General features: G+C 43.1%; 1 protein-coding gene across 4 annotated transcripts in view; it reads left to right on the plus strand.

Moving 5' to 3' along the window:
- LOC128875378 (teneurin-a) overlaps nucleotides 1-25,209 on the plus strand; it is a 770,168-nt gene that overhangs the window by 249,840 nt on the left and 495,119 nt on the right. For all 4 annotated transcript variants that reach the window (XM_054120900.1, XM_054120902.1, XM_054120903.1 and 1 more), the window contains exon 3: nucleotides 17,364-17,422. The gene's annotated coding sequence lies outside the window, so the exon portion shown is untranslated. The remainder of the gene's footprint in view (nucleotides 1-17,363; nucleotides 17,423-25,209) is intronic.

The following is a 25,209-nucleotide window of genomic DNA, read 5'->3' on the forward strand; positions in this document are numbered from 1 at the left end:
GCTCGATCGAGGGCTGAAGACCACGGCGAAGGGGAACGGGGTGAAGGGGGTTGAGATATCGACGGATAGCGCGACGGTATAGACGGTGGTAATTGTTATCCGATAGAGAACAACTGAAAGGGTTGCCGAAGGATGGATGTGACGTCACCGCGAACAGTTTCACCTATAATTGGATTTGTGATCGACTCGGCTGCGCCTACACTTCCGGTCGACGGAACTCCGCGCGAGAATGCATTATTTACGCGTCTTCGTCGAATTTGCGGCAACCGATAACACCAATACTCGCCTATAATTGCGCTGTTACATGAATTCCTGAGCAGTCGGCGGTCGGGGGTTCGATTTGCTCGCGCGGCGCCCATCGATGGAGCAAATCGTCTCAAACGTCTGACCCTCGTGTCACAAAATTTCCTTACACGCAATCGATTCAATTTTACATGGACGTCAATGATCAATCTTATATTCATATATAACATTAAACAATTTAATTTAATTTTGTATTGTTGCAAAATATGTATGTTTTACTTTGGAACGATGCCATTTTATTAAAAATGTGTATTTTTAATAACGGCTATGTATTTCGCTAGGTTTTGGACTAAGGAGACTAATTTTGTTTTACTGTTATAGCTTAAACCTGGTTCGAGTTATCGTGTCCACTGCAAAATCATTTAGTTTTGAGACGCTCCACTAAATCGTCTGTCAAACCGGCATTTTTGTAAAAATAAAAAGAAATGAAAGAATGTTTTTCTAGTTGAATACTTGTACGATCCATTAATGTGCTTCAATGTAAAGAAAATCTTGTTATCGCTTCAATAAAAATTCTTGAAGAAGTCAGATAATTCAGGTGGACAAAGTGGTGTGACCCCCCAAAGATACTTTGTTTCAATTAAATGCAAAAATGATGAATAATGTCTGTAGAATAGTGTAACTAGATTGAATAATGCATGAACTTAATGTATATAATAGTAGTATAGATATTGCATATAAGAACTGTATTCAAAAGTTTAAAAACGGTCATTTGACCAGTCGTAGTAGGCTTAGTGTTAATTCCCCGTATTCTTTTATTTATTCTGGTTCTTATCTGATTCCCCATTGCTATGAGTTCACTAATTAAAAGTACGAAATCATTGACATTCAATGTATCGAAGGAAGGAAGCGAAGAATTGTTAAGAGATTAACGAGTACAGTGTCCCCGCAATCTCTCCGATATCTCTGAGAACGCGAAACGCAATTACGGTCGAAGCTATAGCGCGATCGGTGGGGAAAGTTTTAATTACTGGTATCAATTCGCATAACTCTCGCGATACGCCGAGAATTCAAGGCTCCGTTAGACACGCAGAACGAAGTTGGCTGGCGCGTTGCATATCGGTGTACGTCAGCAGTCGTTCCCGACAAGTTTTAATTGCCAGTGTCTATTAATACGAGGATTACTACAACAATGTCCGCGAATTAATATCAACGATGTAAACGTTTTTCTGGCCGCGTACGCGCGAACCTCGATATTTGCGCTCGATGTTTAAATATTTACATCGTTGTGTGTTTACATCGTTCGAAAACTATTCTTCCGCGTTTATTTGTAAATGACTCGATAATTGCCTCGCGAAATTAAATCTTTTTAGGCTGACCGAAGATTTTCATGTATATAAGAATCTACAAATATTTTGTCTTCTTATTCTACATAGCTAAAAAAATGCTTCCACCTTCATTAACTGCAACACGATTAATTTAAGTATCCATTCGTATGTCTATAGATTTTAATACATCACACGATCGTAAATATTTGGCGATTACTTATTTGTATTTGCTATTATCGGTACCGATTCAGAAATTATCGAATGTTAGATAATCAGGATATATTAATAAATCTTTGTACCAATTCCCATGGTTAAATAAATTCGTAAATTTCGATACTCTGAATAAATATTTTACTCGATCCTGTAAATAACGTATGCACAAGCATAATCTATGGTGTTACGTTACTAATCGAAGAGACTATTCCATTTTAGAATTGGAAATGCACTCGTTGAATGTTTCTAAAAAGAAATGGCAGAGGAGGATTTAAATGAAATCCAGAACCCATTCAGTCCTTTCACTCGTGCTGAATTACAGATCATTCCAGTCTATCGACTCGAATAAAAATCACACGTCGCAACACGACAGCATGAACCGTAATTTTAACGTATTACGAGAAGAAACGCTCCAAGCTGCTAATGGCAGTGATTCGGGAATCGAGCTTTGTCCATTAATAAGATAAATTAGCCCCATTCAGGGTGGCTCTTCTAGTGTGCGTTTCGCCACTCTCGATCACCGGTTTGACTTATCGTTACGTATGCAGAGAACACATTTCACACTGATATGCTCCGTATTTGCGGCCACTGAATTGCACTGATTGTATTATCATGCAAAATATGTCGTCCATAATGGCTGGACTACGGTCCCTCTATATCTCCAATTACAGCGTCCTGGGATAATTATTATCGCTCGCATTTTGCATCTTGGAATACCTTCTCCGTCAAGTTTCGCATCATTTCGCGATATTCATTCAACGAGTTCATCGAATCTTCAGTTAAAAAAAATTCAACCCTTAAACAATCTTATTAAAAATGTTTGAATGCAAAGTATTTAGTTTTGACAACTAGATGTGATTAATAATTAACTGAAATTACTCGACAGTATGTAACGATTTCTTGGGTCTTTATTACTGCTATAGGTAAAGAACCTATTGACTGAAAAATTCAAAATATTTGAAAGAACGAGAAAACAGTTACTATCGTATAGATGGAAACCTGGATTCAGGTCTAATCCTCTCGCAGTAATACTATATTCTAAAAGACCTGAGACTCACCGATAACTAAATGTTTGTTTTCGAGTTGGCGCATAACAGATCATTTCCTGGATTATTCCTTGTATACTTGTATACTTTAAAAGTATCAAACCGCGTTAAAAATTCAATATACCGTAATTTCTTGTTAACGCAAAGAAAGATAACGATGACAAGCCGACGCCTCAAATCTCGTTAGAATTTTTCGCCTCGACGCGACGAGATTGTTTGAGGAAACAGAAGGGTTAGCTGGGAACGTCGTTACCAGTCCCTCGGTCTACGCATCAAATATCGGTAGCCCAATCTTCTTTAGCCTTTAATAGGATCGAGGCCTTAATCAATCAGGCATGGCGCAATTAACGTAACCTTTTGACAGCTGCTCCGTCCGAGATGAGAACACCTGACGTGGATTTCTTTAATCAGTCACTTTCGGAGATAGGGACGAGGCGAAGGGGCGAGGCAACATGAAAAATAGAGGAGGCAGACGAATGAGAAATAAGTTGAAACGCGAAATGAATCGCGCAAGTGAGACTGACAGGCAATTTTTTAATCATTGAAGTTCGCTAACTGCAGACTTTGTCTGCGAGGATATCGCGATGGACTTTTGCGTAGAATAATGTAACTACTCTCGTCGCTAACCATAAATCAATGCTACCAAACATTTTTCGAGGAGCGGAGTATTTTTTAAAATATACATCTGGTGAGAATCAAAAAGCACGGTAGATTTAAGTTTAACGTTTTTCATTTATTTTACGCCGACGCTTATTCGATATTTCATTTTTTTCCTCTCATATTTGTATCAGAAGTAGATACACATAAAAATTGTTATTCGCATATTGTTTTTCAAGTAGGTTGAAATATTTATCAGTATAAGCTGGAAAAAATCGTCGCATTGGTTAAAGCTTTGGATCAATATTGAAAGGCACTCCTGATTATTATTAACGATTTGCATATCGTAAACGATAAACATTTTTCCATGAATAGCAGTTATTGACCTCGAGAAGTGTCGTCGTTAATTACACAAAAGATAAAGAGCAAGTCTCATATTAATTTAAGACTAATAAAGGTTGTTAAATGACAAGGAAAATATGTAGGACAGGAGTAGCCTGAATTTAATTAAAACTTTATAAATGCTTTTCAAAGGTGGTCGACAATCTATCAGAATGAAGTTGTCGCGGACTCCCAAAAATATAAGAACTCCCTCTATAATATAACGAACCATTACAGGGACGTCTTTCTCGTGTTATTTGTCAGAGTCACGGCTCACTTTGTTCTCACCCTTCGGTTCCAATTCGTCCCTAATTTCAAGATCGCGCCCGACAATTTGACTTTCTCGCTTTCCACTTATCCCGGTAGCTGCAGAGGTAAATTACCGCTCATTTTTCTCCGTCATTTGAGTTCACCCTCGCGGAGCTCTCACGGGCATAAACTTAAAACTCGAGGATACACGGCGTCCTCTTTTATTTTCGGAGCTCTCCTCTCGACTACGAGCGACGAAGGCCAATGAAGTGTTATAGTCTGCGCGACGAGGCTTCAAAGACGATTGCCGAAGACCGCCTAGAAAAGTAATCGCGAATTGAAGCAATGAAGGGTGGGAGATTTCAAATGTTGAATAATGGAAACAAACAGGTGGTATCTGATTCGAGAATCCTTAAATTCGGAGCCTTTATTAATCGATGCATTGTTTTCGATACGATTGAATTCTCAATAACTTTTATTCTTATTATAATACAAATATATGTAAAGCAATCAAAGAGATGGAATTATCTTTTGCTTTATCGATGCCTGTGACTAAAAGGACCAAATTTGTCAACTTTTCACGTTTCATCCTGTGGTTTACAATCAAGAAAAATCATCGTCAACCATTCCACCTAATAGTAATTGCATTAAAATGATCTGATCAGCAGGCAATTAAAGCCTGAAGTACGCTGTTGCTCCAAAATTCCCCACCGGTGATAAACAACCTCGAGCAATTTCATAGAAACAACAGGAATAAAATGACGTTTTTCCGATATCGGACGGAAACCCGACTAAGCAACGTTATTCCGTCGAACAATTTGCGTTAGCAGTGGCACCGTGCTGAATAACAAGTCACTTGTTTGCAATTTCATCGATAATTTCCGATACGCGAATTGAGGTAAGCATTTGAATGTGTCTCATTTTGTACGGTCACGCTAACAGAGAGATTTCATCATCAGCGCGCATTGTAGGCGGTCCGTGAGCCGCGGAGGGCTCTGAATACGATTACGCTAAACGCGTTATAGCGCGCGAAATTTATTGGGATGAAATTCATTCGCCTTTCATGCGCGTGGCGCAGCATTCGAGCCATCTTTGTGCAATGCCGTCGAGGTATTCCTTACATGCCCTCGCGTTGTATTGCACGCTATTCGAAGAGGTAGTACCGCCGAGAAAAAGCAATGAATACCGTCGCGTAATCTAAATTTACGAGGCACAAAGATCGCTGGGCTCGTCACGGAAGCAAATGAAAGTATAACGCGACCGCGATCTTCGTCGGTCTTCTTGAAACTTAAATGAATTATGCAGCTTCTAATCTTCCCCGACGAGGCAAAGAGCTGCGCGCCCGAGTGCAAAAGGAAATCCAATCGAGACAAGTTTCCGGGAGTTCTGAGATTTACCTCCAGGATCTAAGTTTCGGGTCGATATTTGTAATTACTATTTATCGTTGAAGCTTTTGGATTTCATATCTTTGATTGTGATTATTTTACTAGTTGGGTGGAGGCAGTTTAAACACCGTAGGTATTTTTTACATTAGTCGAAGCACCGATGTTCTTAAGAATTAGGTGTTTGAAGTTTTTTTCCTGTAGTTGTAATTACATTCCCAAGGAGTACTCGACGAAAATTGTCCAAGGTACAGACCACAATTGGCGATGGTTCTCGCGGGAAGGTGAGCATGGCTTTAGCCAACGACAACGTTAATAAATCTCTGGTAATTAGAAATAATGTACTAGCGAGATGAAATTGCCGTTGGGCTCGAGTCGGTCGGTTGATTCATTTTTTACGCCACGCGAGCGTTAAGATCCTTCAGCGCCGGTTATAAATGATTCGTGAAACCGGAGCACTCCACTTCAAACTGTCGTGTATATCTATAACCCAGGACTCTAGCAGCCACCGCCTCATTAGTCACGTTGAATTCGTTTCAATTAAATCGCTCGATGCTTCATTAACCACGTACCGTAGCTCCGAACGTTTGCGATATTCCATTCGAGGGTCACATTTTACCACCTTGGTAATCTTCAGTCTGCGAGCCTTGTACAGTAGACTTTGCCTTAGAGGACTCTTTCATTCTCATTTTATTCGTATATAATCCATTGTGTTCATGATTTATCAACAGTGTGTTTTACATTGCCAGCAATGCGAGCTGTTTTACCGATCCCATGTTCCACGTTATCCTGTGTCTACCGAGTCTTATCGATAGAGGACTCTGCATTACCCATAGAATCCATAGTCCTATGAACAGGTAGCTTCGTTATCAATAGAGGGCTCTGCATTAGCGACAGAATCCATAGTCGTATGAACAGATAGCTTAGTTATCGATATTGGGCTCTGTATTACCGACAAAATCCATAGTCTTATCAACAGAGTACTCTTCGTTAGCGACAGAGAACCTTATCTTATGGAGAGAAACGGCAGAGTCCTAGTTTCTTTCTTCTTACCCCGGTAACTCGTTCCGTTATGATGCAACAAAGGCCGTAACAGATAAATAAATAAAATTACGCTCAGTGGGAAGCACCACACAAAGGGTGGCCCTCTAATTGTGAGACGCGTTGCGAGGTACCGCGATTGTGGTATTGTTTTGCGCCACGATTAGGCACCAAGCAGCAAAGGGCCGTCCGAAGAAAGCGGGTCGGGGCTCCGCGGGCGCGTCGTAAATCAAGAGTTAATAGTCCTCGGAGGCGGAAATATAGTTAAACGTCTCAATTGCAGCAAGCTCCGCGCCAGCAAGTCCGGTTGGCAATACTAATTAAGTGGCAATGTACCCTCTAGAAGGGAAGGCTCCCGAATCCGGAAACGAGGGTAGATGTAATTAGGATGAGTTGTGACGCCGGCAGCAGCCAAACCCTTGGCTTCGTTGCCGGCTGAACAACTCTCCTCCAGTCGGCCGTACGTGGGCGTCTGCACGTGCACGCAAACCATGCCCGTGCGAGATCCTCTGCGTAATCTGCTCCGAGCAGACCCTGAGCCGGTTATTATTGTCGGCTGGGAGCTTGATCGTTCCTATCGACCCGAGCATTAGCGTACAAATAATGCACGCGACTATCCGGCCGATCCTCGCTTTAATTGCCCGAATGATCAGGGACGAGGTCGTGAAATCGATTCCCTCCTACGCTGCTGGGACCCTCCGCCTCTCCCGACCGCGTCATCCTGCGCTCGCGACACTCTTCTCCCTTGATTGCGCCAGACCAGTCCTCGCGAAATATTTAGTCGGGATCCCGTACCAAACCAGGTATACCACCCTTAGACTGGGGTGTTAATGTTGCACGGGGCGTTGTCGAGTCAACGTGGAGCAGTGGTTCTGGATTTGTACATCGATGTTGTTACGTTTGATTTCATTAGTAAGGTGTAAGTGACAAGATTTAAGGAGACAAGGATGGCCGAAGGTTAACCCTTTCGAACTGTCGGACTTTCCCTGGTTACCCATGACTCCGGCCTCGGTGCGGTTAATTCACATGCAGGTGAACCTCAATAAAAAGCGGTACCCTGACCTTGGCGACAGTTCGAGTGCTTACACAGGAAATAACTGAAACTAGACGACCTTCCAACACAAGATTACAATTAAAGGCCAAAATTTGTTCACCAGTCATTAGCTGAGAAATCCCGCGTGATGCGCAAGCTGGATGCGCGGGAGATTGCTCGCACTAGAATATTACAACCATATACAATGATATTTTAGGTAAAATTTTTGAAAACAGAGGTTGAATAACGGACGATTCAATTTTAGACGTGGAACGTTGGACTACACGACGACGACGTCACGTGTTTTTTCGCATGTAATTAGCGTGAGCGCAGTTTATCGCACGATTAAGGGAGCTCCCCCGTTCGAATTGAAATTTGCCGTAAATGAAGCCCCGAACGTTTCAAATTAAGACAGTTTCTTTAACCTTCGGTATTCCTCCGGATAAGCGGCGATCGTAAAGCTTTCCCCGCTCCATTACGGCTCGAAGAAACTTTATGCGCACCTACTTTCTCTAATTGCTGGTCGCCAGAATCGCCACTAAATTTCCTTGACAGGATCAGCCACACCCTGTCTAGAGCTCATCAGGATAAAAGTCCCGGAAGACGGAAACGGTTGAAAGGGCAACGCTACCAGAAATAATGGTAAAAATTAACTAACTTCCTCTGCCAGTACTTCTCTCGTATTCCATTAATTTTCTAATACACTTTGGACTGAATCAACTCCTCGTACATTTAGCATTCTCTTCTTCCATGCTTGGTAAATAATATGGGTGTATGTAGAAAGGAGTACCTCTTAATGTATATTTTTATTTAGAATAACTTTAGAACAATTTACCATTGTGGATTCTTATTAAGAACAATAGTAATCTACACGAATTGTAGAGATGTTATAATAATGATCAACAAATCCCGGTCACTTGATACCAATAATACAAATCAGTTGAGCGTTTCTCGTGATTTGATTTTCACTGGGATATCTTCAGCGAATCCGAGGAAGTGGCGCACACTGTGACCGTCACCCCGTTCTTCCACTGGTGATAGTGTCGCACCTTTGACTTCCCTACCTTTCCTGTCATTTAACAGTCACTCGTGTTATAAAATTACCATCCACGAATAGACCATTGTTTGCTTTGGAATAACTCCAAAGCAAATTCAAATTCAGTGATTTCAGACTAGCTTCAAAACTTGGCAAAAATTCACAATTCATCAAGCTCGATTATTTCCTATTTTACGATTGGCTCTACATCACCCCCGCATTACTTTCCATTATATTCTTTCGTTTTCTCGCGTAAATCGGAACGCGGAGTCGTCGATGGACGTCGTCACTCGCAGCTCGTTGAAATACGAGCGTGGATTTCTCTTCGGACATCTGTTGGCCGATTGAAAGGCGGTCGATATTCGTGATGGCTGTCTTGAAAAGAAAAAAAAAGGGTCGGGGGAAAAACGTGTGACGGGGCAAACTGAAATACGTCATCGGCCGCGGCGATATTTCACAGTTCCGGGCGATCAATCCCGATGCGAGATTCCAGGGGCTGTTCACTCGCTCCTCCCTCTACAAATTAAAGAAGCTTCCTACGCGCGATGCCATTTTCCTTGGCAAGCTTCGATCGTGTCTGCCTCCCGTTTCCTTTCCGCGCTGTTTCTTCGACGTTCATCATTTTTCCCTTTCGCCACGGTCGCCGACTGTCGCTCCTTTCCTCTTTCACGAATTATTTTACGGTGGTAACGAAACGCGGTATTTGATCGAAGCGTCGCGCGACATTGCGTCGACGGCGACTGGACATTTTTTAATTAAACGTGACACTTTTGGAGATTGGGATTGGATTGAGACTAATCGAGGGAATTAGGACTAATCGAATTCAGAATTTTTGTAGAGGAGTGTTAATTAAGTAGAAGCAGCGAGTATTTGTCAGACGCGGTACTTGGGTGTACGTTGCGTGCTTTTGTAACTAAAAATTTTAACGTACATTTTTTATACGTAGACTTAAAGCTGTTCTAAACATGCATAAGTTTTTGCATCACGTATTTCACACAGCAATTGATAAATCTGAAGTTTGCCGATATGTTTGTCTCGTTTCCTCTTTTGAACAGTTTGCAGAGAAGGAAACGAGACAAACACATCGGGAAACTGCAAATTTATTCGAAGCCTAGGGTTTTTCCCATCTCTGGTTTGGCAGAAGAAAACCACAAACTTTTACTTCGTCAGTAGCAGACCAACTCATCTGCAATCAACTAATGCTAGAAGCTCAACACACTTGCACCTATCTTCTCATGAATTTCTTCGCGCCACTTCCCAAAATCAATTACGAAAGTATCGTTTCCCCGCGTGTAAGTGTCAATTACAATCTGGTGGAGAGATTACAAGCCGAGGAAGCGTCGGCAAACGGTGAATTCCGCAAGCCACTATGTTCTTCGGCGAGACAAGATCTGCATTCCGGGCGCCGGCTTCCGATAAACACATACTATTCGGCAAACCGTGGCAGCCGCTTAATTAATTTGCAGGTATCTTACGGGTACCCGGAATCATGTTGCCAGGGTACGTGTGTCGCCGCAGCTAAACGCATTAACCCGTAATTATCGAAATTACAGAGCCACGAGGAAGCCAGTCGGTGCCTTCCCTTGGTGTCTCCAAGATCCGTCGCGACGCCATTGTGCGGCCTACTGCGGATACTCGGATGGGTGTCCCATCTCGCTAATTATTAGAACGAAGCCAAACCGCCCCTGGTTCCCCTCTACCGTTCGTCGTTAGAACTTAAGGAAATAGATTAACGCGGTGACTCAGTTTTAAGAAATTGAAACTTGATCGGACCGGAGGAGACCTAATCTGGCGATTAACGCGAACGTAATTAGTGTCTCTCGCTACGAAACGATGCGGGGGAAAAAGTTTATCGGGTGGTGGAGATTGAAGAAGCCATTGACGCTGGCGAGTGGATCTACTGTGAAAGTGGTAGAAGTTTTATCTTTAGGGCCTCCGAATAGTTTATATTTGTTGAGTTTTTAATTTAGCTGTTGTACAAAAGATTGAAAAATTGTGTATTTGGCGTGTATGGAGTTTTCATTTTAAGTTTTAACTATTTTCGTTTGGACCAATTATTATTATTATTATTATTATTATTATTATTATTTTAGCAGAGTGTATTAATTAATCCATTCATAAAAACTCACCCTATTGGTTGTAACCATTTAATGGTTGTAAACGTCATTTGAGTTTCTCTTTCATTTTAAACAATTATCATGACAAAAGTATTCCCTCGCGTGTAAGAAACTACCCCTTATGATGAAACAATATCGTACGTTGCCTTTCTCCGGATGTTCCCGCCTGGCATTTCCTCTCCCAACCACACACTTTGCTCTCTCTTCCGCCTCTCTGATCCACTCTCACGGTTTTCGTCGCCTCCGCCCTATCTGCATTCCTAGCCCCAACGAGCCGCAAAGGAATTCCAATTTTAAACAAAAGTTTCCTGACGGCGGCAACCTCTCTGCTTTCTTTCCCTCCCTCCCGCAACCTCTGCGCCAGCCTAGCACCCTCCGCGACGCGTTTTCTCTGTCTCCGTCTTCTCGTCTCTCCTCTGCCTTTCGCAGTTTGAGGAAAAAGGCTGACACTGCTTTTAATAATGATTAATCATTGCAACAACTCTATTTACATAAAATGAAATAACAATTGTAGAGATATACATTTATCCCGTGATATTATAAATATTACGTCAAATACGTCTCGGAATACAACATTTATAAATATAATTACCGACCAACAAATTAATTCGAAGCAGACGCTTTTCCTCCGCTGACTAATTCAGTAATAAAACTGTTTCTACTCCGAAGAATCACTGTTCCAAGCTCTCCAGTTCTCATCCTCGTTCTTTTCTCCGTCTCTCCATTTCTCTATCTTGCTCTCCGCCGTCAACGTCGCGGATTCTAACAACGCGTTCATGCGCAGCACCCCCGAACAGCTCGGGCTGCTTCTATTTTGCTCTACATCTCTTCCTTAATCGCGAAAAGGTGAAATGTTTTTCCTCCCCTGCCCGACCGTGAAGAGGTTCCTCGGTACGCGCAGGCGAGCGATGAAATTGCACTTATCTTTTAACTTTCCTTCGAAAAGCTCCAGCTGGAAACGCGTCTCGCGTGACAGCTCGACTCTGCACCACCCAGGGAAAAAAGTAAAGCCGGTATCAGACTCGTCGGACGAGCGTTGATGGATACTTTCCATAGAGAGACAAGTGTTCCGACGATTTCGTTCGAATGCACGCGTACAATCGTCCTGGATGCACCTCCGACGACCCGGGGTTCTGAATGTTTGCGAAGAAATTACTGGAGACGACGTTTCCTACCGTCAGCATCAGCAATTACGGTCGTCATCATTGTCAGCATTGCGCCACGAAATACATATGTTAACAGTTGGTGGAACGAAATCTGCTATGCTGGTGAATTCCACCTTGACGTGTATTCTCCTCGTGATAAATTAAGATCGAGAAAGCGGCGTTGCACCACGGTTTGATAGGGATGTTTGTGTCTTATTTAGATACACTGTTTGGAATTTCATTTTAACAGGATTTATCGTCAGGGCTTGGCGAGATTGAAATTTAGAAATGGATCGTTCGGTTGCCAAGTCTGCACATTCCTGAGATTTGATAGTCAGGGATGTAAGGTCGATATCTGGATTCTTGGTTATGTAACAGTTAGCAATTCCATTTTATCGGGATTCATTGAATATTTCATGAGTTTTCTACGCGTGATAAGAGGGCATCGACCTCTGACGTCCTATTATTGTAGTATCGCGCCTCCCATACACAAGAATAAGGTATCGAACATGAACACGAATCGTAGGGTGCAGGATTGGTCGTGTAGGAAAAGCGGTTGAGTGTGGATCCGAGGATCGGGGGTTTGAATCTCTGTGGCTTATTTTGTGTAGAGACTCCGACATTATTCCTATAAAATAATCAACCATGTTTGATTGACTACATTATAAAACGTCAAGATGTTGAGTCAATCCAACATCAGACACTAAATACCCATCTCAGTCTTCAAGCTTCATGCAGGAGACCTGATACCTCCAGAATCTCCCTCAACTGAAACGTTTAAACAGAACCAGGATTATTTCTCAGCAACGAAGAAGTATCTGCAGAAAAGATGCCCCCGGGCAACGTTGGAAACTGCAAACGTATAGACACCTAGGGAAGAAGGCCAATATCGACTGACATTCTCTCCTGTTTACCTTTTCGCTGATCGTCGATTTTAATGCCCCCCTCCCCCACAGGGGCCGAAGGGGGTTAGGTGAATTGCCCCGTGTAGAAAAAGCGCGGGCTCGCCGACGGAGAAAATGCGAGCAAGGGCGACGATAAACAAACGCTAATCCATAAATCCTCTCGCAAACGGCAGAAAGCACGCGCTATGTATGCGCGGCCGACTCGAGACGTATCAGTGCTGCGTCTGCTGCAATATCGATAAAACATTGATCCCCCATTCGTGCCTGAAGCTCGGCGTATAGGATTCACTGTGCGCCGGATAGGCAGCCCGTCGGTCCGCGCTTCCACACACGTGTACCACCGGGTGTTCGTGCATACGGAACACCGTTTCCACGGGATTATATTCGACTGCCGTGCGTGCACCTCTCGCACGATACCGCCCTATACATATTTACCCGCCTATGTACGTGCAGCTACGCGCGTCTGCCCGTATCGCGATCTGCAGGCGAATCACGAACCCCTCGCCGGCCAGGAATTCAACGATGATGGAATTTGGGTCGACGGCTGGACGGCGATATTCTTTTTCATCCTTTTTTCGGCTTCGAACGCGATCCACGCCACCACGGACGCGTTAAGAGCACGATTTTCGCCGCGGCAGGATTGGCTGTCGTACGTGCGACGTCCCTCTTTGCCAGCGTCGTCCTGTTGTCGTTGGGACCAGCTCGGACAGTGAGATTTAATCTTTTCGAGGATAGATACCTGTAGCTTTGGCTGGCAATTGTTATCGATTTCGTAGCGTTTAAATTTGATGGTTGATGAAATTGCGCCAGATTCTAAATATCCAAGTTTTAGAATATTGTGTAAGGAAACAGTCTAGGACGATGGCACGGGGTTTATCACGAATTAAATAAACGCAGTTATCTTCACAAAAATCTGGTCCTTAATTACAGCCACACACACTTTTCAGAACACAACCTAAACAAACTAAACCGATGGTACTTCTAAAAACAAAAATTACTGGCCGTATGCCTTCGACTTGCCGGCGAATTCGCTCAACTAAAACAGAACAGCCGGTTTTTAAAATTGATTCGCGAGTGCCGCTCGCGGTCACCTGTACTATAGGTACCGTGTGTTTATGTACATTCTACATACCCAGCGTCGTACACGTATATTTTTACAATTGAAACTGGTGTGGACACAAATTGAAGTATTCTAGGTCACTCGACGACTAGTTGAACTCCACTACATGTGAAACATCTAGAGTCTATCTATCATAGAGTGCCCGAAGACATCACCTTGAAGTGTACATCGTCGTGGATCAACGACCACACGCATCCCAACACTATTCCAATAAAAGGTCCAACTCTGGAAGCGTTTAACACCCCGTGGGATTCCCCTTCCGCTGATCCAGAACTCCGTAGATATTTCCAACTATCAACGGTGAAATAATCCGAACATCAACCGGTCTGAGCCCTTTCATAGCAGTCCTAGGGTCTCGCGTCCCATTGATGTCAGATTAATTTTATTCTCGGCTGCTCGCTGTCTACGCGCGAGATCATCTTTTCCGTTTAGCAGGCAGACAGATCAAAGCGACGGAAATCACGCCGCGCCGTGCGGCATTATCGCGCGCGATTCCGCTCGACGCCGCGGAAGACCGTATCCGCCCGCTTCTTGGCGGATCAAAGCGCGGATTTCTGTCGAGGCAACGAATTGGCAAACTTCTCTCTGAAGATGGAACAGTAATTATAAGGTCGGCGACGAGGTAACCGGGCAACCTGTGGGCGGGGGGGCCGGCTGTCGAGGCGCGGGCTGAGCAAAGTCGTAGACGAACGACGGCTCAAACACTGCGGTGCAAAATTCACAATCTAATTCAACTAAGCAAATTACTGGCAACTTCCTGGGCGGTAGCTACGCACGCTGTCCCTTCGGCCTGCATTCCCAGAAACTTAGATCAAAGGGGCCGAGGGATCTCCCTCCGAACCGCTCTCTCACCCTTTTCCGAGCTTCCTCCTGTTTCGGAATATCGCCCAGGCTACGCCTCCCTCTTTCATCGTTGCGTTTCATACTTCCGGAACCCTCCGTACTCGAGACCTCCCGGAATATCGAATTCTGGCTCCTTGACCGGTGGTTACGCGAGTTCTCGATGCTGGCCGAAGCCGAGCCTTCTCAAATGATTCGACACCCACAGGGTATTTTGTGTCCTGTGTAACAGGTTACGGAGACCCTTAGCGGAGGAAGGAAGGAAGGAACAGCGAGGTGAACGAGTCGATTGCAAGTTTAGTGAATTGCAAGGAACCTAGGGGCGGTATCCGAATGGGTAGCGTACGAGAAATTAACAGGGACTCTCAGAAATGAGATACGAAGGGCGATAGGGTTTTGTTCGGGATAGAGGGTCGTTAAACTGAATTGTTCGGTAACTTTGTAGTGGATGTATTAAACCAGAGAATTTTGTATTGTTTATTTTTAAAATTATACTGTCGCAGAAGTATCACCACCATCACTACAAAGTGCCTCTTGAATCCTTATCCACTCCACACTTGTACACTTGAATAGGAACTTTAATGCTGTTCTGTACGCGCAGAGTTCGCGAACAGTACCGAAGGGATTACGCGCAAATTGCACACTTCGCTATAATGATCAGAAGCTGAGTTTTCCACGCGGTGTGTTCTATTCAGAGGTTCGCTTTATTCTCTCGTTGTGTACATTTTTCCTCGTCGGTATGGTCGCTTTTGGGAATTTTATGAGGGTGATGGTGCCAGGGTAGGATGGTGTCGGGATCCAGGTGACAAACGTGGAGACCGATTTGGAAACTTACAAATATATTTCGGAAGTTTCAGATATATACAAGTTGGGCACAACGAACACTTAGGGAAACAAAATACCAGACTGTCACGCAGAAGGGTCGTAAAAATAATGCTGCTCTTCTGAAGATTTTTAGATCTTATATACTAGACCTCTTGGGTGGAGAGGGGTTATCTATGACAAATGTATGCATAAGTACTTAATGTATTCCTAAAGTGAAACAATAATACTCCAAAATAATTCCATATGAATTTCTATTATGCGTGGAAAGAGGATCCTTATTTGCGCCTTTCGTGTCCGGACCGCTTCGAGTCAGCGTCGCGTAATTTATATCGACACTAATTTCACCCTCGACAATAGACTTCCACTTTCTCCATCCATATCGCGATTGCTCTTAAATAATACAGCTTTTGTCCGGGCGCTCTGCCTCCGCGCTTATTACACCGCGAGCGGGTCGTAAACTCGCCGACAAATAATTTTTGCCTATGAAAGAGACGCTCGCGTACTCCTTATGAAACTTCTCGTAAAGAAACGGCGAGCATAACGCTTCCAAGCGCGCGTTGAATTTCCTCTTCAGTTCCTGTCTTTTGGTGACGCAACCTGGCACCATCAAACCGTTCTATAGGAATCATCTAGTTTATATAAGTGCGTCGCAGCGTCGACAGTTTTTAGCGATGATTAAACGACGCATGCAAAAATACCTAACACAGACATTTACACACACCCAACGATGATGAACAAACGACTTCTTTTGATAACCTATCAGAGACCTAGCATACCAATGTCTTAACATTCGATATAGGTAGACGCATCCCCAGTTGGAGTATCGGTAGTCAGGTGGCGAGGGTGGCTGACAATTCGACGCTCACGTAGGACGACAGGCCTGGAGGGAGGGCAAGAGGTTAGGCAACACTTCCGGAACGCAATATCATTCGGGGCGAGGCAGACTGTAATTCCCACTTGCTTGGTCTTCGGAGGCGAGGTAGCAGAAGCTGCGTTTGTTGATTATCCGGCTGGTAAACACGGGGCATTGTTATCGATTGGGCCAACAATCTGCCCCCCCCCCCCCCCATATTGACGCAATACTGCCTCGCACTTGCATAATGAATGGTTGGCTAATGACCCTACGGAGGTTGCGGAAACCGTAGCCAGAGGATGGTAGGCCCGGGCCTCTGAGCACTTCCGGCATCAAACATGCACCGCTCGCGTAGCCTCAGGATCCACGGGTCTAGCCACTCGTCCGTGTATCGTACCTGTTTGTAATAGGAACACGAGGGCAGACTTTAATTCTTCATTAACCCTGCTTCGAGTGCGCAGCTTCGCTGTAACCGTGGCCAGATACTCGCCCTGGATATCCGCCGGGCGATACTGTTGAGCGTATAAATTTATCATATTCTGGGCATAAATTTCACGACGACTTTCGTCGACGCGTAAACTCGATTTTCTGCATACGCGGATCCGTTGCTTTCGTTGGCCAATCTTCTTACGGAGATCTAACGCAAACCGAATGTGTATGTGGCGAAGACCAGACGCAACCGCGGTTTGTCTGAGGTCTGACAGTCTGGGAGGCAATTTAGATTGGTATAGGCATGGATGACACACGTGTGTAGGTTGAGATAAGAATATAGAATTCAAGTTTAACCCCTCTATGGGCCGAATTTCTTTGTTCTACAGGGAATTTGCAATGTATTCCTTTTGATATTTCAAGTTTATGGTGCTGCCAAACGTCATCGATATTGTTATTGGTTATCATTATATAATTAAGACGTGTATGTTATTTTGCGAAACAGACTAAAATTTTACATGATTGCAAACGACATTTTAAATAGAATTATGTTGTTTACATCAACTCTGTTTTGTTCCAGCTGTTCCGAGGCCGCGGACTCTACCAAGCAGATTCTGACCACCAGTCTGACGCGTCACTGTGAGTATCCTATTCCTTTTATTAAATTAGATTGTGAATGATGAATAATCGTGAAACGTATGGTTCTTTAAGAGGCCCTTAACCCTTTGACCTACATGCTATCTCCCGATTGCTTGGGCCATAGTAAAGAGAAAGGTAGGAAGTCCGAACGAAGCACCACGAGTCGGACTCGTGCTTATTGGTTTATGGCCCAAATTCTTTACCACGAGTCTTACTCTTACTTACATTTACTTAAGGGAGGTTAACCCTCTATGGACCCGTGAAACTTTCAGATCACATGCTAATATATCGACATTTTACCTAATAATTTTAGTTTTTTTCACAAGATGACGTATACGTCTTAATTATATTATGTCTCTGATAACCAATGACAATATTGACGTCGGTTAGCAGCACTATCAACTTGAAATATCAAAATAAATGTCTCGCAAGTTGTCTGGAGAAAAAAAAATTGCCCCATAGAGAGTTAACCATCCTTCCACGTACGATTAATTTGCTCTCGTACATCGACAGAAACAATAAACCTCCCTTAAGAAGACGTCTAATTTTAACTGACATCAATTGCGCCAGGAATAACAACGGCGCCGGCGCCGTCTCGTTAAGTACCTCTCGCGACAGGCGTAATTCGTCCTAAACGCGGCCAGAGAAACGAAAACGAGACAGCGAGGCTTAACAATCCTCCCTCTTATCTCCCGCGGGTATCACGCTTTTCCCTGGAAACTCAATGTCGCTCTCGGCCGTTATATAAGTTGTACTTTAATACGTCGCGGCTGCTATTCCTTTGTAGCCGGCTTTCTGTCACTTTTGCCCAGCTCGACAACCCCCGGAGTGAACGTAACGCCACAGGAGGCGGAACGAGGGGGTTGGGTGGGTCGCGACATTCGCATGGAACTTCCACTTTTGTCCCCGTCCACGCAATAACGACTCTAATCTCCTTACGTTCCAAGCTGTTTTTGCGGTCCGAACGAAAGCGCTTACGGCGTTGACCAGTCGGCTATAAGGGACTTACAATTTACTTCCACGTAAGAGGCTTTATGCGGCGCACTGCGCGTAAAACGTTGCGCTACGAGGGGGACTTTACTTAACGTTCATTCCGCTTTACATTCACCGCTGGGCGAATGGGGTTAGGCGGCGAGGAGCGTGACTTTATTGCAGACAACACCTACTTTTCGCGATACCACTGGAAGTACTGGAACGCATCGTTATAATGAGTCGAAAAGGGACCGTTTTTCCACCCCAAGTCCAAGCGCTGAAATCACGCGACTCGAAACTTCCCAAAGCTGTGCTCAGAAGTCTTTAAAAGGTGTTCTTGTCCTAGGGAGACGACGTTTGAACGAACGCGATCGAATAGCCAGTATTACATTGTGAGATCCCAGAGAGCGCTAAGAAAATGTCTCCCATGGTTCCAAAACAGTTTAGATTGAGGTGTCAACCGGTGGAGGAACACTTAGATATCTTCAACTTCTTCTCGTTAAGTACCTCTTTATTCTTTATTCTTAATGGCTAATAAAACGTTTGTGCAAAATATAAAGTTGCGCTCGTAAGAATGACGTGACGTTCGGTGGTTTGGCTGAAATTACCTGACTGGCCGGAGTTTCTCTGAAGCTTTTAAGCTTGAAGGACATGACGTGGCTAGAAATACAGAAGGATAGACGTAGAGTTGGTGACGCGGGAAAATTTAGTGGAAAGTGAAGAGAAAGTGAATAGAGGAGGTAAGATCGTTCAGGCCCGTCCGCGTCTGATCGCCAAATGTGTTTGGAGACCAATCAGGCCTACACGGATCCTTCTACATGGGATGTTGAAAGAATAGGTCGGGTGTCGTGAATAGGGAAAGGAATTTAGAAAAGGAGAGTTTTTAAGAATGTTAAGTGGAAATGAAGGAGGTCGAAAATAAACGGCAAGGACACAAGATTAAAAATACACATTAGCTCGCTACTGAAAAAGTCGAATTAACACGTTTTCCTATTATACTTAATACGTTATACCACCATTCCATAAACTTTTATGGGTGTTCTTCTGAGCAATTCATTTCAGACTCCATCAACAGTTATGAATCAATAAATTTTTTCCGAGGACCCAAAGGATAACGTCGAAACGTGACGACCTCTCTCGACGATTTTTCCTTTTTTACCACGCAAAAAGTCCCGAGCGAAGGTGATATGAAACGTTCAAGTATTTACTCGTTACGATCGTCTGGATTTTATATACCGTGGCAATTATTATAACGGCGTTTCTCGAAATTTCTTCTCGCCCAGTACATGGCGTTCGTTCGCAGGGGTAGAAAAGGTTTTACGGGCGTCTCATCGTGTGAATCATCGAGCGCTCTTGCTTAGAACACCCTCGAGACTTTTGAAGGACAATCCAATTTCCAAGACCCGCTTTACGTTGGAAAGATATTGTTTTCAGGGGGATTCCAGAACGACTGACTCAAAAGTCTCGATTTCTGCTATTTTTTTCGCGATTTCTGATCGACGGAAACAATCGCGTTGAACGACATTTATCCAAGACTCCATTGATTTTTTTCCTTTTTTTTTTACTAGGTTGTCCCATAAGTTCCCGGGTAGCACTCGCTACCAATAATTGCCAATAATTACCATTTTATAATAATCAAACAATAATAATAATAAATATCTATTTCTTTATTTAATATTTTAAAAAGAAATAATAATGCTAGAAAATGATACCAAACATGAACCGATTTGGATCAAATGTCATAACGAATTTTAATGTCAAAAATTCAAGCATCCGGGCAAGCATCAAGTGTCCGGGAACTTATGGGGACTACCTAGTAATTACTTTATTTATTTATATTTTTTTTAATTAGCAAGGGTAGAAAATAAATAATTTATTTTTTGCGGGTGATAATTGCAAACAACCCTGTGAGTGACACCTACCAAAAAAATCAGGAATGATGATCGATTATTTAGCCGACACATGTAAAAGTTTCAGAATGGTCGGAGCCTTGGAACATGTTTAAATAATTAAAAAGATACGAAGGTGAAGTGAAAAGAAGTGAAAAAAATATATCAGATGCAGTTAATAAGTACGAATATTTTCGTTTTTGCAGAATGTAAATACCTAAAATGGTAACCAAGAAAAAAAATAATAAAGTTAAGGGTACTTACTCATATTACCCTTAAACGGGGGAGTAACAGTCTGAAACTTTGTGTGATAGTGTTTTAGGTCAAAATCATTGCACGGCGTATAATAGCAATGAAAATTGGGGCGGAGTCCGATTGATTGCATATATTTATCCTGCTAGACCCTTTTGGTAGAAATCGTCTGCAAAATTTCGATTCCTGATCTTGTACTATTTTTGTCGTACTTATAAGATCTTCCATAGCTAGTCCATTGATTTGAATCAGTGAATCTTATACTGCTACGATAAACGATATTTTTTGTATTATATCAGTCCCCAAATTTTATTACATTGACTCAACCATGAGACTTCAGTTCCATTCAAAAATGATAGCGTTCGATATAATTCAGAATGAACGTCCCCGCGAAGCTTCATTCGCACTGTGTAATCAAATATATGGGCGATAACGCATATTCAACGTAATTACAAAAATTAATCGCATTTCTAGAATTATCCGATCTGCCATGCTTTCGTATTAATGGAACGTTTATACCGGGTTTTCCATGGCCTCGTCGCGATTCAATTAAATATTTTGTATCGCTGTGCATTTAAATTCGTCTAGAGCGTGCGCACGCGAGTGCAGTCGGATGGAAAATAATGTTTCCTGCAGGGTTTCCGTCGTACTTCTATTTAACGCGACGATTCTCAAACTTTATCTTCTGGCGGATTCCCCAGAGTAGAATTATAGTATCGCCTATGTATGTATTTTAAACTGTTCAAAAGAAAATTCATCGTTTTAAAAGCTTTTATACGCTGTGTAAGGGATATATTTCGTTATATAAATTCTTCATTCGTTATGTGAGAAAAAATGCATAAAAATAAATGTCAACCAAAGATAAAGTAGAAATAGAAGATCTTGAAATTAAATTAACCCACTGGATGAAATACATTTTCTTCTAATAGACAGTGAAATACAGTATGAGGAACACTGATGTAACGTCTGAAAAATGTCTCTCCTCTTCAACGTCGTTTCCTCTCCGACGGAAAGACGAGGCAGACTCCGTCGAGTGTCACCAAGCGTAAGGAAAATATTTTCAGGTCGCGGTATGAAATCTTTTAATTAAGCATTTCTTCGTTCGTGGATAGAAAAAAGATTTTTCATTATGTAAATCTTGAAGGCTCTCTTAAAACCGTTTTACGGCCCGCGGCTACTCGTTCTTCCTTTCGGAGACCGCTGGTTGAATACTTTATTTTAAGTTTGAAAATTCATTTCCCTTTTGTGATGAAACGCGACTCGTTATTATGGTCAACCTTTCACTTCGGGCACAGTTCCGCTGACTTATTATCTTAACCTAACCCGAGACCTGCGTAAATGATACATTTTCTACGATTCGAAGATATCTTCGAACGCAGTTCGCCAACAAAACAAATCCGTCTTGGCCGGAAGTCCTCAGAAACAGATCGGAATTGGCGGTCGCGCGGCACATAATCCCGACAGTAGAATCGTTGAATAGCCGATGAGAGCTCGGCGTTAGTTAGAAACGGCGTTCCACTACCAGCTAGAGTGGGTTTACATCGCAGTTAAGTTTCGCAGTAACGTCCATGCCAGGGGGATACGACGCTAAACCGTCTTCCCTGGCCCCTGCAGACGGCGATGCGCCGCACGGATTTACCGACCATTTGGCAAATGAAGACGAAACTGCCTCGTAGATTACCGAGGCCGCGATGCACCACCCCCGACAGCTCGAACCCCGTAACGCGTCCACGAGATTATTTCTGCTTCATCGGGACCGATCGTTTGTCACTTGACTTTGGTATTCGACGCTTTGTTTCATGAATACATGCCGTTCCTTAACCTTCGGCCTGTAGTCAATAGGGACCCATACAGTAATTACTTTTCGAAAGTAGCCCCCCTTCCCCTTTAAGAGGGGACGGAAGTTATTCACACAACCGAACCCGACTTTCCTGTTGGAATTTTCACTCTAACAAGGTTATATACTCAGATTTTACGAAGGTTTTAAAGAAGATATTTCGAGAATAGGGGTAGTTTCTTCGTAGTGGTGCGTTTTGTTCTGAAGAGTTCTCTAGTAACTGAAAACAACCCTGTATATAATAATTGTTTAAAGAATCCAACAAACACCTGATACAACTCCAATTTCGTGCAATATTGTTTGAAAAATTCTCAGCTGCAATCGTATAGGTAATTTGCGTGGTTCTCACCCTTCACGTACGAGATTAGGTGCAAAATAATCTGTCTCTTTCATCGAAGCTCTATCGTAGTCGATGAAAGACGAGTGTGATGCTAGTTTTCGCGTCGCAGGTCGATGTCAAGCGATGTATACACGTAGAAAAAGAAAAGCAAACACGTCGAGGCGCAGAGGACAGACGGAGGAGGCAGAGACCAGAGAAGTATTACAGAAAATACTTTTCCGATATCTTGAATGGTGCGTCTTCGATCGAGCCGTATTACGATGAAGCGATGAATCCAACGTAGAATGTAGTTTAAACACTCTTTTACATTGTAAGAATGCATAGCGAGAAATGTTGTTACGTTCGTCTTGCCGTTATTCGATAAATTCTCCTCGCTGAAAGCTATCTCCTCGGAATATGAAATGCCAAGTGCCAGTTCATTGTGTGAGTACAACTGCTGAGAAGTTCAGAAAGTTTGAGCAACTTAAATTTTACAGTTTCCGAATACTTTATTTGATTTATATATATCTATCTATATATATATATCGAAACACAAGCACTAGAAATTATTTATGTATTTATTTAGTGTTCATATCGCACAAAGCTCATGACGTCCCGTTTCCAACAATTGCATCGATAAATACAATTTAGTACCTTCATCGAAATGTACTTGAAATAAAATAAAGCCCGTCATTGCATAAATTTTTGAACGAAAGAGTAGTCAGCAGGGAAACTGTGAAATCCACGCTGCTCTTGGCTCAAGTTCTAGTACCGCATCTTCCTCATCATTTCCAACAAGGTATTCGTGTCAGAGAGAGAATTTCGAGGAATAATCCTTCGTTCTAACAGGAACGTTAGCCCTAACGAATCCGGCTCTGTGTGTCTACGGTGGCACAAAATCGACAAAATCATCTCCAGGAACAATTACGAGTCACACTGGTAGCAAGACCAGAGCACAGAACGGTTCTCTGGGAGTCAAGAGGAGACGCTGACAATCGACCTCGCAATCACTGCAGCCCGGTAACGCGTCCTCGCTCTTCTGATCTCAAACGAGTCGCTCGCGCTGAAAGGTCTAGCGAAGGTCCCGTTTGCCTTCAATCGGCTGGGTGCTTTGACTCCCCCGCGGACGGGCGAATGTGGAAATTCTTCTTTGTAATCAATTAAACGGTAATTTCCTCCTTTCGTTTTGTTTCCCCTCTATCGATTCGCGGTGCCCTTCCTCCGACAAATTCTCGCTCGTCGCGACGCCAATCGGGGAGCAACGGAGCAGCTTTAAGTGTCTTTCATCGTTCATTGGTATCGTTTAATTGGTGTGATCGTTACGGCGATGGTTCAAGTATCGCAGCCTCGTACTTCGTTATGTCATTCATACCAGGGTACGTGCGTTTCGTTTATTCGCGATGATTGCAATTGAAATTGCGCACTGTAGCTCTGTTCTTGTATACTTTGCGAGCATGGTAAAATTGAAGCGTTGACACGGATGCGCATGGTGTGCACAGCGCCGTTCGTAATTACTTGAGTGACGGGGTCTGGTAATTTCGCTCCAGTTGAATGATCACTGTTTAATAAATTCGTGTGTTTTTTTTTGTAGGTTTATTCCTGTTGTACAGTTGTACAGTTTCCGTGTTACAAAAGAAGACAATGGTAGTTAAATATTTTAGAGGTATATTGGAGTAATAATTAATTGTAAAAATTTGACATATTTCCATGTCGTAATCTCGATTATTTATTATTTTACATTAATTTTGTATCAATACGCTGTTGGTTTCACTGGGCTAATGGAAATTCATTTTCTATTTGCAATGGATTTATCTGAAAATTATAATACTTGAAATACATCCGTTTCTGTATGTTGTCGACCCTCGCCGATGTGTCACGGTTTTTCGATTTCGCGGAGGCAAACGAAATTTATGACTAAATCGTTTCACCGTAACGTTATAACCTCATCCATCCTCATCGATTATCGCCGCATTTAATATTCCCTCTCTCGCCCGCGTAAATCAACAACCCCCGCGCATGCAGTCGCCTTTGGAATATATTTAACACCGCGGTCGACCGGTGTCGCTTCGGTTGAGGAATCCCAGCGTGTAGTTAAATTGCTAAAAACTGTCACAAATATTAAATCTGAACGTTAAAATGTTTATATCGAAATAAATGCAAAACGCATTGCGCATTAAAGGTGTTCGAACCTCCATTTATAGTCCAACAATTTTCGCCGAAATTCCCCACGGATCCTATCGAGCGAGCTACGAAATCGTCGAGGGACGTCCAAACCAAAAGGCACGGATTACAAAGGAATTGGAGAGCGTTGATACCTCGTTGGTCGCGTTCCCTGTCCTAACGAGCCAATGGCCAGAGGTAATCACGTAGCCAAAGGACTCTCCTCGATATTTAAATTCATCTTCGTATCGGAACACGACGGCTCCAAACGAAAGTTAACGAGACTGTGTTAATTAAATCCAACACGTGGAATCAAGGCGGATGGGAAAATTTGACAATGGACGATGGTTCGCAAACG

Source organism: Hylaeus volcanicus, chromosome 4, assembly GCF_026283585.1.
Source record: "Hylaeus volcanicus isolate JK05 chromosome 4, UHH_iyHylVolc1.0_haploid, whole genome shotgun sequence".
Lineage (NCBI taxonomy): Eukaryota > Metazoa > Arthropoda > Insecta > Hymenoptera > Colletidae > Hylaeus > Hylaeus volcanicus.